Raw genomic sequence first — 10,651 nt, 5'->3', positions numbered from 1 at the left:
GACAGGGGACTTAATAACATGTCTTTAGTGAATTACTTCTGAGACAATCCAGTATGGCAGCCTGTGCAGTATGAGCCAAAGACAGATACATTGAAAAATACAAAAATGGTCCCAGGTCATCTGTGTTTGCCTCCAGTGAAAAAAAACCAGGAGAGGTCTTCTGTGCTTAGAGGTGACATGGGGCTATAGAGAATGCCAGAGCCAGATCATAGCCTGCTTGTTCCCAGATTTCTAACTATAAAGTACCCCCTTCCCCCAATGATACCTCTGCTGAACTTCAATATTTGGAAGAGATGAACATGGGCTGCTCTTGATATCTGGGGGTTGAGAATGCAAGACAGAGCTCTTTTGGCATCTCCCTTGCCTCTTGTTTGAGGTCCTCCCACACTCCTGGCATAAACCATGAAGCGCCCCCAAGTGACATGGGAAAAGCTTGGAGTGAGAGAAGGCTATGACTAGATGCACCTTACCTGCTTTATAGTTGAGGAAACAGGCCTGAGGAATTCAGGACTGAAGTGGATGCTGGGTAGGACACGCAGTCCTGCTCTCTCGGCTGCTCACCCTGAGATACATAAGGACATTTGGACAGCATATGCTTCTGTTGCTCCAAAGGAAGAAAACATTTCAACTCCTCTAACTGGGCCTGTGGAGAAATGGATTGAAATAACCTTCTTAGAGCATCACATCCCCTCGGGGCTTCCTCCTTTTCCCATAGATTCAGAGTTTGTGACTCAGAAAACAAAAATGATTCTGTAACAAGAGATCTAGTTTGATTCATTTATTGGACACATAGTAGGAAGACTGACAGAATGAAGCATATTTCTGTCCTGCCCCTCATGTCTCTTCCTTCTGCCCCTACTGGGTGCTGATGGTTTCCTGAACTTTGGGCAAAATCCACAAGGACATTTTTCAAGACTCTGGCTGGTAGGGCATGTTCACTAAGGTCACTGTGTAATAAGGGCCTAGTGAACAGGAATCTCATCATAGAGACCCTTCTCTGTCTTTCTTCTATTTATCCCTTCATCCTCCCTCTTTCCCTCTTCTTCCTTCATTTGATTAATAAATAATATAAAGAATTAGTAAAGCTCACATAATGCCAAAATCATAAAGGAAAGTAAAGCCACCATGCACAGAACTACGTTAGCATGTTAAGGATATATTCTCAGGGTCTCTGTTTTTCCTTACATTTTGATTTCTTTCATTTTTCATTCCGTTTTTTTTTTCACCAAAATGGGACCATCTGGCTTTTAATTGTTTTTGACTTTCACCAGATATTATAAACTGTGTTTGGTGATAAAATGTAGTATGTAATTATTTGGTTTAGAAAGAGTCCTTGTTGCTGTAACTCACTCAAGTACATTTTCACTTTTTGATACTTAATCCTTCTGCTCTTATAGAAAAAAAACCTGAATAATCTCTGATTTTAGTCATTCATCTTTCTACATTTCTCTAGGATGGATCTGTAGAGGTAGCATTGTGGAATACTTGGGGTGAACACTGACCCATTCCACCAAGTGACTCTTACCATTTTCCCCCAAGCACTTATAAAAGTGATGTTTCTGTTCATTGTCTGGAAAATTTAGATCAGAAATGGAGTGCAGAAGATTCTAGGGTGTTACTGGCTTGCTGAGAATTTCTATGTGTTTTCTGAGAATTTCTGCTTGTCGCTAAAGTTTGATACAAGAAGAAAGTACAAGCAAAGACAGACTTCACTTTTGCTTCTGTGTGAGGGGCATGGATTGGCTACCACCTATCTTGACCTTGTCCCATTCTGAAGAGGCTCTTGACTCCACAGGGCCTTAGGGCTATTGGTAGAAAGGTCATCCAGTGTTGCTTAATACACCAGAATCACAGAATAGGAGCCTGAATGCCTGTCTCTCTGTATCTTCTTCTTCCAGACCAAGAGGTGGGGCTGAGAAGCACCGAGAGCTGAAGATGTCTTTCTGGCTGCCTCAATAACCTCCTTTGCTTCTCACCTGGTGGCCTGAGTTGTGGTTAATGGGCAGTAAGTAGCCTGTTGCTGTTCCTGCCTCTCTCATCTGAAGAGTCATCTCAAGACTTTTACAAAAGCATCCACAGCTTGTCTTACACTAGCTCCCCTCCAGAGGCTGCCTAGCTGTGCCTACTGTCACTTTCTTCCTCCATATGACACTGCGTATGGATGGAGTAAGCAGGGAACTTGTGGGTTTTTGAGCAGAAGCTGAATGGAATATGTTAATGGAAAATGTCTGGTAAGCTAGCGATGAAACAATGATGCTGGGCTCCACAGGTTCATCAGACAGTACTGAGTGGCTTTGTTTAGGGATCTCATGACTGAAGTGGGATCTGAGTTGGGACTTTCAGACTCTCCTCTGTTTTCTGACACTTGTGTTTTCCTCAGTTCTTCCCACCCATCTCTCGATTTTACTTCTTTCTTCTTCAGACTGGACCGCCTATGAGCTCATAGGTCTTCAGCCTGACTCTTTCTCCCTTGTCCCATTGTCCCCTTGATTCTCCAACTTAGCTTCAACCACAGAAGATTTCTCTGTTTCCCCTTAGTTAACATCTGAAGGAAGCTCCACGGTCTCCCAGAGTGATTGTCTTTACATGGGTGTCCTCTCATGGGCACAGGGCACCATCAGGTTGTGTGCTGGGTGCTGTCTCCCCCAGTTCTGGAGGAGTTTCCAAGTTGCTCCTCTGTCTTCTGCCATTTGTTGATATCTTACTGAGCTGCCTGAACTGGCTCAACCCATACACAATCATACAGTAAGCAGCAGCTGATCACACCTCTAACATTTTGAAGAGACAAATGTTATTACCAAAGAGAAGACCCATCATTCTGAAGAATTTGCATGAAATAGAATAAAAAAAGAAAGTGATGAAGGAGGGAATTTATCAAAGGACCGAAAATGGGGAAGAGGAGAAAGAATGTAGAATCCCATCCCTCAATCAATGCCTTGGGGTTTCCTTTCCTTACTATTCCCAGCTGATCCTGGTTTGTCCTTAGGATTCATGGGATCCTGAGCAGAGAGTGCATGGTAAAGCTCCTTTCCACCCATCTGATACTGGGATACTGACAAGGCTCTGGGAGCCACGACACAGGATGGATCTCCCTTTTTCCTAAGCCTGATCCATTTTAGATTTGAGATGACTTTAGTCAGACCTCCTTTTCCTCTCAGATCTAATTAGTACTTTTTAGATGGCTATGTTCTTTAGGACATAGATTTATGTTCAGTTGTTGGTTTTGGAGGCAGGAGTGGTTTTCAGCCCTACCAGCTTCTCTCCACAGAAATCCATTCGATTCTTTTGGGAAGAGTCATTCTACAGAGAACTTGGGGAGTGAAGTCCTTGTACTTGGTCCTCTCAGGGTGTCTGGTTTTGAGATTTAGACTCCATTGGTGTGAGTGAGCTGGCCATCTTAAGCTCTTTCATTAGCCAGGCCAGTGAATATCGGCCTGGAGTCTGAGAGAGGCACATGCATTCATTTAAAGCAGGTGGGACCCTGCCAATTTGTTCAGATCCACTGCCAGCTGGCACTGCGTTGGGTCATCCCTTAGGAAAGCCAAAGAGCTCAGAAGGCTTGGCCTATGGCTCTGGCCCAGCAATGAACAGTAGCTTTAGTGTGTGAAGAGGCAGTGTCTGAGCATAAATGGACCAGGCAGGCTCGGTCCCCTACATCTTCCTTCAAAATTGTCTGCCAGTGTTGATACTATTTTCCAAGGGAAAAATCTTGCATTCATTTTTGGCATTTTAAAAGAGCATGTGTGTGTGTTTGCTTTTTGGTGATCAAGGCATGTCTTCTTCAGAAGGAGCCAGGAGGAATACTTATTGCCTTCCTCAATTTACATGCTTGACCAACCCCACAACCTTATGTTCTCCCAAAGCCTCTACCAGGAAGGCCTCAGTCTTCTACCATGATCTTCCCTGGATGATCCCACAGGCCTCTTGATGTCAACAGACTGGAATGTTTCTCTCCTGTCTGGGAAAAGCTCCTTTGGTCCTAGCTAACTCAGAGGTGGAAGGAATTCATATGACTCTGAGGGGCCTGCCTCAAATTGTCTCCTGTTATAACTTCCCACAAAGCTGGAGAGAAGAATTAAAATGTCTCTTCAGTGCCCAGCAAGGAAGAGAAGAACTGTCCCTGTTTTTCTGCCAAAGTCATTTGCAGCCAGACAGGACCATGAGCACACCTAGGTGGGAGGTAGAAAGCACAATTGAAATTTTCCTGCTAAAGCTGGCATCTCCTATTTATGCTCTCCAGAGCACCATTCCTCTGGAGAACCTAAAAATGGAGGCCTGTAGGTCCCACTTCACAAAGAAATGGAGCTTCAGAGAAGTCAGGCACTTTCTCCAAGTGACATTTGTGGTGAGGGGTAGAATCTGTTATAATTAGTTCTGAGTGAACTGAAAGACTGTACCTGACTATGTAAGAGGCAGATGTGTACTAGGAATTCAGAGACTCAGCCTCAGCCATATCCTCAGACTGGTTTCAGTTAAAGAAGAATAGAGACACCCCTCAGAATCCAAGGGAATTGTTCCAAGACTCTGAGACTTACAGGGAGACAAGAGAGGAAGTGTTGCTAGGAGATAGCAAGGGGGTGGGTGGGAAATGGTTATCACCAACTGTGGACATTCAAGTTGCTTTTAATAAGTGGCATAATGTTTGCATGTCTCCCACAGAAATCTTTCTGATGCCTTAAATTGTAGAGTCCCTATAATCCCCGATAGAATCTAAATAGAAAAATAGTTGTGAAAATAGTTGTTGTGCTATATTGTTGAGAGAATAGTGGCAAGAGAAAAAAAAAGTCTGTGTATCCACCACTTCTGACTGACGTAACATTGTTGAATGCTTTTATTTATGGTTGCCTGAATCCTTGCATATGGAGACCACAGATATGGAAGACCAAGTGCACTTGGTAGTTGGACTTGAGGAGGAAGCTTCAACCTGATATTTGTGAGGTTTCATTATTTGTACAGCAATTCTTTGGTAAGTGGATTTTCCCCAATTATAATTAAAACATTCATGTAGCTAATCTTTTAAGCTAAAATTTAATTTAAATGCGAATGAATTCATTAAGTTTTGTTCAATATAATTACCACCCAGTAGTTCATTTCCTTTCTCTCCTGTATTTGTTCTTTTCATCTCCCTGTATTTTATGAACATCTGAGGTAGACTCAAGGTGTATTAATTCCAAAAGGAATAAGATCTGCATTGTGTCCTAAGTGAGCTTACAACTGAAATGGGGACATAAGTCATCATGAGGTGACATGACCCCATGCCATGAAACTAATACAAATAAATAGAGAAAAGGTAAACTGACAGCAGAAAGAGATGTTTCCCTGTTGGGAAAGGTAAAGTGTAAGCAGAGGCTTTGAGAATGGACAGCCAGGAGCTCAGCAGAGAGTGCTGTAATAGGGACACGGGGAGACAAGAGAGGAAGCATTGCTAGGAGAAAGCAAGGGGGTGGGTGGGAAGTGGACACATAGCTGGGGAAACTCACATGCTTCCTTTGATCTAAGAAAAGACATATGTTGGGGGAGGGAGTAGGACATAAAGAGGCAGTTAGAAGCCTGTTTGCAGAAGATACTCAGTGCCAGGCCAACCAGTATAGTGTTTATCTGACGGTAGACAATGAACGGCCTTTGATCACTTGAAAGTTAGAGAAAGTCATGACTCAACAAGTACTTTAGGAATGAAAATGGATGGAAGGTTCTGGGGGATATTCCAGGCTGAAGAAATTATGTATAAGCCAGGCTCCTAAGAGTAGAAGGCAAGAACAGATGTCTACGTTGGGTAGAAATTGTGATGTCATAAAAAGTAACCTTTCATTTTCAACCTGATCTTTAGGATTAGACACAGTTCCTAACCCCCTTGGGATTTCCCAGGAGGTAGGATGAGATTCGATATCAGAAGCATTTCCTGATATTGAAAATTCCCTGCAGCCATATTTGAGTTTATGGATAAGATTCGGTGCCTTGGGTCTCTAGACAGTTTCAGGATAGGGGCTCGTCACTGAATTGAGTAAGGCATGATTGGAAAGCTGGCTAGAATGTAGTCTCTGAGGAAGGGAGGAGACCTAGGGATAGAGTCAGTCTCCACTGCTCAGTGATTTAATCAATAATACCTTTGGAATAGACCCCTCTAAGCTCCAAACAATAGGATTCCATAGACATCTAGGTTAGTGAACGTATCAATGTACTGGATTGTAATGCTCCTGAAGGGAGACAAAGCTAAATTCTGCCTCGGGCCTTGTCCTGTGTGTCTCTTCCACCTTGCTCCTTATGAGTTGTAACCATTTTATCAAACCAGTAGTAGCAAAGTTTTCCTGAGCACCATAAGTCATTCCAGCAAACTATTAAATTTGAGGTGTGTGTACGTGTGGGGGTGTACTGACTCGTTTTGTATGTCAACTTGACACAAGCTTGAGTTATCACAGAGAAAGGAGCCTCCTTTGACAAAATGCTTCCACAAGATCCAGCTGTAAGGCATTTTTTCAATTAGTGATCAAGGGTTGGAGGACCCATTGTGGCTGGTGCCATCCCTGGGCTGGTAGTCTTGAGTTCTATAAGAAAGCAATCTGAGCGAGCTAGAGGAAGCAAGCCAGTAAGTAACATCCCTCCATGGCCTCTGCATCAGCTCCTGCTTCCTGACCTGCTTGAGTTCCAGCCCTGACTTTCTTTAGAGATGAACAGCAATGTGGAAGTATAAGCAGAATAAACGCTTTCCTCCCCAACTTGCTTCTTGGTCATGGTGTTTGTGCAGGAATAGAGACCCTGACTAAGACAGAGGGTGAGCTGAGGTAGAGAGTGGTCTGGACGTCTTGACTCAGAGGTGAGATGAAGCTCTCTGGTGGTACTAAGCCCTTCATCTGTAGGATCTGAGCCAACTCCTGAGCTCCAATGTCAGAGCAGTCATGGCTTCCACATTTTTTTTGTCTAGCATTCTACTGCACAAACAATATTTTGTTTATCTGCTCTGTTCTAATGAGCATTTGGATTTTTCGAGTTTGGAGTTGCTAGAAACAAAGCTGATGTTGAATATGTGTTTATGATATTTACAAGTGGGGGGTGGCATTTGCCACGAAGTGGAAGGGCTGTGCATGCTGCTTACTCCTCCCATGCCTGTGTCTAAATACCTTGCAAGGGGCAGTCTAAGGGGAGAAGAGTCCAGGGGAGAAGAGTCCATCTTGCCTCATGCATTAAGGGTGCAGTTCGCCATAGCTGTAACGTGTTGGCAGCTAGAATAGCTCTTGTCTATAGGGACAGGAATATGAGTCTGTTTGCTTAGGTTTGGGTAGACTGAGAAGCATAAAAAGGCTAATAATGCTGGGCTACAGACCCAAAACAAAGAACTGAAATCTCAGGGCTTAGGTCATTCAAAAGACTCACATAGAAAGTCAATAATAGATAACCACCTACACCTTGTACAGTTGACACCTAGCAGAAGCTTCCCGATTAAGAGCAAAGACCTATCATTGTTCCTGTCCTAAATCAATCCAAGTGGTTCCATCAACTACCTGGATAGAGAAACGTGCCCAGGGAACAGTTCTTCTTTGTACTTGCCTTTTTTTTTCTTTTTTTTAACTTTAGAAATAGTATAAAGCCTGCCAAAATGTCAATTAACACAAGTCTTTTTGGCAATTGTCCATTCTTACCTCTGTAGAGTGTGTTCTGCTCTTCTCCACAATAAACCACCTGTCTCCCACACACCCTCTGTTCATCTTGCTTGAATTCATCTGAGGGAGACTACAATGCCTGAGATCCCCAGGGGAGTCCAGAGCAAGATCCAGGCAACAATAACACAACGTGCAACCTCCGTGAAGAGACTGTGGGACCGAGACTGAGAACCTCCTGTGTGTCGATGTGCCATTACTAGTCATCCTCTCTGATAGTCTTGGGGCAGGTGTGAAGGCTGGACAGGGGTCTGCTCAGGCAATGCAGAATGCAAGGAAGTGAAGGGTTCAGCCTGAGCTCCAGTGAGAATCCTTTAGGTTGAGTCCTGTGGACTCTTTAGTCTGGGCTGCACTTCTGGCCCTGGTCTGTGACTCTGGATGTGATTGAAATAATTGAGAGCTTATGGTCCACTCCCCAAAGACTGGTTTTAGCACACAAGCAACCTGCACTTTAATATTATTCCTTCTGACTGGAAGCATTTGGAAATGGTTCTTGCCCCTGCTTATAAAAGGTGGCGTTAGTTTATGAACATTTCGACATTGATTAATAAAATTCCGAACCCATTAACTAATGGGGAAATGCCAAACTTTTTTTTTTCATCCAAGAAAGCAAATGCAATAAAACCTATCCCAAAAGGTAACTTAAATTATAGCTTTCACATTTCTTCCCTGATGGTCCCACCAGATGTTTTCAAATGCAGGACACAGGCCCTTTTTCCTGTTCTCTCCAGGGAAGGAAGAGAGAAGACTTGGCACAGATAGACAACCTTTTAGGAGGAGAGAGAGTGAAAAAAAGAAAAGCACCATGCAGCAGAGGCCTGCTGGGAATCACAGGGTGGCTGGGCCATAAATCTACAGGAAAGCTATGCTGGCTTCTGCCCATTTTCCCCTTATCCTCACCAGTTCCTCCCAGATCAATGTCAGGAATTTAGCTCTCATTTTGAAAACAGCCTGTAAAGTCTCCACCAGTCCCCTGAGGCCAAGGGCTGCCATCTTGCTTCTTTCTTGTGGAGACATCAGGACCTGCAGAGCTCTGTTTGGGAGAACCATGCAGGAATCCAGCCTTGCAAGGGATGGCTGTGTGAGCAGAGAACTGTGGGAACCAGAATGCCCCCCTTGCTGGCCCTCTCAGGGCTCCCCGCTTCTCTTGCAAACAGAAGTGTATTTTTAATTTCCCCCCTCTATCCTCTTTAACTTCTATCCAATCTGAAAGGACATAAAGCAAAACCATGAGGTCATTCCTTTATGGACAGGGACAGACCTCTGCCTTTGACACAGTGAACTGATTTTTCCTCAGTAAAGGCAAGCTGTCCCTCCATTGGGTGGCATGGGTGCAGGCTCCACACTGGAGGGGGTCTAGGGAACAGGATGCTGCAGCTCTTACTCCTCAGTGCTGACTTTCCTGGAGTAGGGACAGTGTCCTCTATTTCGGTCATCAGTCAGAAGCATTCAGAAACTAAAGCATCATAGGTATGCTGAACGGCGAACCTGAGTGCAGTCCACCAGTCTGTAGATGCCTGGTGGGCAGAGGCAACTTCTTAGTCAGCCAACCATCTGTGCTGCTACTGCAGACGTATGATGATAGTGTATTCTATATACCTTCCTGCAAGTACTGACAAGGAGTCCTGGATGGGGACAGGGCAAGGTGAGCCTTGCACACAGGAGTTAAAGGCCAAAGGGAGAGGCTGGGATAGAAGTGAATCATGGAGATGGAAGAATAAGAGCCTAGATGTTAGTTACTGCCAATTTTATAATTTTGTATTCATTGGAGAACCATGCAACATTTCTGAACTTCAGAAAAATGGACATTCAGAAGAATATTGCTGAGGCAAATGAGCTCTGAACCATACTCAGTCTTCATCTGAATGCTATCATCCAGCAGCGGGGCGACCTCGGGCAGCTAACTTAGTCTTTCTGCATTCTAGCACTTAATGAGATACATAGGCTAGTGGAGGTGTGGAGAAGAATTTTATCTTGTATGTGACTAACTAATGTGTTAGATACCTTTATTGTTGCTGTGACAGAGTATGAATGATAATCCAGTGAATTAGGGATGGGTGTTTTATTTCAGCTCACAGATTCTGAGGATTTCAGCACACCATGGTAGGCTGTTCCTTCCTAGGCAGAAATGAGAGGTCCGGAGGACGTCTTCATCTCGACTCTACAAGAAGGAGGGAGGGAGGGAGGGAGGGAGGGAGGGAGGGAGGGAGAGAGAGAGAGAGAGAGAGAGAGAGAGAGAGAGAGAGAGACAGACAGACACAGAGAGACAGACAGAGAGACAGACAGAGAGAGACAGAGACATACAGAGACAGAGAGACAGAGAAAGAGAGAGAGACATACAGAGACAGAGAGAGAGAGAAAGAGAGAGAGAGAGAAAGAGAGAGAGAGAGAGAGAGAGAGAGAGAAGACAAATAGAGAGGAATATATCCTTCCAAGGCCTGCTTTGCCATCAGGCAGGCCACCCCACAACTACAGAAGTTCTTAACTTCCCCCAACGGCACCATTGGCTGGGTACCACTTGTTTAAATGCTTATAAGATAGCAATATCTCACCTTGCTCACTTTCAGTTATTTTGAATGTATGTATTGGGGGAAGGGAAAGAAACTAGACAGTGGTACACAGTTGTCTCCCACATAAAGAAAATCCGTTGTTTTAGATGTCAGAGTTCAACCTTTCCTGTTCCATTCTTGTTAAATGGAAATGTCTTCCATGGGCCCACATGTTTGAACACATTCATCTACTGGGCTGTTTGGTAAAGTTCTGGAACCTTTAGAAGGCAGAGGTCACTAGGGGTTGGCCTTGAGGCTTTAAAGTCTGGTCTCATTTCCTGTTTACTCTCCATTTCCTGAAATTGGATGTACTGGAACCAGCCAGTCTCCTGCTCCTGCTCCCTTTTCTCCTTTGCTGCCATGCTGCTTCATCCACCATTGAGTCTATTCCCCAGGAACTGTAAGCCCAAATCAAATCAAATCAACTCTTAAGTTGCTTTCGTCGGGTTT

At 44.2% G+C, this 10,651-nt stretch overlaps 1 long non-coding RNA gene across 1 annotated transcript in view; it reads right to left on the bottom strand.

The window, feature by feature from the left end:
- LOC116094088 overlaps nt 1-4,487 on the bottom strand; it is a 5,148-nt gene extending 661 nt beyond the window's left edge. The window contains exons 1-2 of the long non-coding RNA XR_004119962.1: nt 4,398-4,487; nt 471-643 (exon numbers count right to left, since the gene is read on the bottom strand). This is a non-coding gene — a long non-coding RNA (uncharacterized LOC116094088). The remainder of the gene's footprint in view (nt 1-470; nt 644-4,397) is intronic.
- Between the last annotated feature and the right edge of the window lie 6,164 nt (nt 4,488-10,651).

The sequence above is a fragment of the Mastomys coucha genome, unplaced genomic scaffold (genome assembly GCF_008632895.1).
Source record: "Mastomys coucha isolate ucsf_1 unplaced genomic scaffold, UCSF_Mcou_1 pScaffold16, whole genome shotgun sequence".
Lineage (NCBI taxonomy): Eukaryota > Metazoa > Chordata > Mammalia > Rodentia > Muridae > Mastomys > Mastomys coucha.
The sequence above is the reverse complement of the archived record's forward strand: the minus strand, read 5'-3'. Positions and strand labels throughout refer to the sequence as shown.